The sequence below is a fragment of the Aplysia californica genome, unplaced genomic scaffold, assembly GCF_000002075.1.
Source record: "Aplysia californica isolate F4 #8 unplaced genomic scaffold, AplCal3.0 scaffold00493, whole genome shotgun sequence".
Taxonomy (NCBI): domain Eukaryota; kingdom Metazoa; phylum Mollusca; class Gastropoda; order Aplysiida; family Aplysiidae; genus Aplysia; species Aplysia californica.
The window spans coordinates 225,774-227,890 of NW_004797763.1; the positions used below are offsets into that span (position 1 = coordinate 225,774).

The following is a 2,117-nucleotide window of genomic DNA, read 5'->3' on the forward strand; positions in this document are numbered from 1 at the left end:
CAGAGAGAGAGAGAGAGAGAGAGAGAGAGAGAGAGAGAGAGAGAGAAGAGGGGGGTGAGCGAGAGAGAAAGAGAGAGAAAGACAGAGAGAGAGAGAAAGAGAACGGGGTTAGATATAATACCATAATAATTATATATTGTATATGGCAATGTATATCGAGATATATGCAGAGACACCATACACACACACACACACACACACGCACGCACACATTTTTATACTTGATAGTCTCTGAGGTACAAAAGAAACAAGTGGTGTATTTTCCACTTACAGATATCAACTTTTTCACGTTATAATAATAAAATATATTTGGAGAAATTAGTCAGGTTTCTTGTTTGTTTGATTGTTTGGTTTTCTATTGTTAGTATTTGTTCGTTTGTCTGTTGTTTTCGGGGTTGTTGTTGTTGTTGGTGGTGGGTTGTTTTTTTTATGGGGAGGGGTGGTGATTAATGTTTGCTTACTCCCAATGTAATATTTTGCTATGGAGAACAACAATAAAGACAGAGACTAGGGGTGTGGAGGGTTAGGCGTCTAGAAAACAAGACAAGCTTTCGTCCAGGTTATTGTGTTGCCACCGTGCTCACGTAAAACAAAGCATGGTACTACACAGTGTTGTGCAGATTTGAAAAAAAAATGAATGTGAGGCAGCGTGGTTGAATCAGGCTCTCGTCAATTTTTGGGCATATTGAGTTATTGATATCATCTTAAACCTTATTCACTTGTCTTTATTTGGATGGAAAAAATATCGTTTTATCTTGAATACAAGTCGAGATATTGGCGAAAAAAGGAGTTGGGGGTCACCTGTTTTCAGAGGTAAAAATAGTGAGAAAATGGCCGCCAAAGATTAGTTATTTCCTTAGCCTGAGAGTCCGTGGTAACTGAAAATTTACATTTTTGTGCCTTTTATCAACGATTTTCAGAGGAATCCACACAGAAGTGGGTTCTTTAATGGGCGTGAAAGGTGTTGAGCCAAAAAACAAAAATTTGATAAAAATTTACAAACCTGCGGAAAAATGCAAGTTTCTTCACTTTGATTATTTTGACGATAGCCTGATTCCACCACGCTGCCTCACAAATATTATTTGTGTAGCGCATATCCCCGCTCGAAAGCAAGCACTATCCGCTTTACGCTATATAATTACCCTAGCGGACCATGCAACCTTCTTATATCTCAGCATCCGGGGAAGTATTGGGCGAAAACATGGAGAATGCGGAAACTTCAGCGGCTGAAGATTGACGCCCTCAGGCGCCAGTTGTAGGTGTCTGTTAGACTCAACATAGAAGACGCCTATTGTCGCTCCTTTTAAATCTCGAGCTTGCATAGATCTAATCTAGATATATCTAGTTCTTTCTCAGGCCTCGGCTCTTCAAATTCTCACACTAAACTGACACAGAGTAAGGCCTCATATCTAGATCTAAGAAAAACCAACTACACCACAAACAGCTGGTATTCCCAGGTAATGATGAAGCATTTATTTAGGGAAGCGGATGGAGGGGGGGGGGGCACGAATGTCCTAAAATATAGCTTAAAATTTAATTCTGCGCGGTTGCCCCCCTAATTTTACGAAGCTGATTTTCAAAAATGTAATTAGTTTTTGTCCACGCGAAGCACCAGCTCTGAAATAACCATTTGAAATTGTCACCAATCCAGTCGTGTGACGTCACGCAAACTACAGAACCCGAGTTGGCGACTGCAAGACGGCATTGGGTGTTGACAGCGAGGCGCCCTTCCCAGTTTTTTCGGCGTAATAAGAATGTAGTTATTGGATTCCGATTTAGCCGACCGTGCCGATCGGTGCTTTAAGCTGCCTGCAGTCTGCCAGCTCTGTGTATGGCAAGTTGGAAATCAGAAGGGGAGTTTTATACCTATGAGCACTTACTGAGTCAGTCTCTGAAACTGGCGTTCTCTTTGTCTTCGCCCTTACACTGCAAGCTGCCGATTAAGCGTTCAAATACATACAAACTGACAGACTAACTTTATACCTTTTTGCAACTTATCATAGGGTCATTGTAGGGTCGTAATGGCGTCATGCCAGAAAGAAACTGTTAGCTTATTGGTAAACAAAGACAAATCCAAGGTAGGAAGGAAGTAGAAAGTTACTTTCACCCTCCCCCCC

At 41.4% G+C, this 2,117-nt stretch overlaps 1 protein-coding gene across 1 annotated transcript in view; it reads right to left on the minus strand.

Moving 5' to 3' along the window:
- The window catches only part of LOC101860437 (acetylcholine receptor subunit gamma), a gene marked incomplete at its 5' end in the record, with an annotated part of 7,626 nt that overhangs the window by 2,331 nt on the left and 3,178 nt on the right, over positions 1 to 2,117 (minus strand).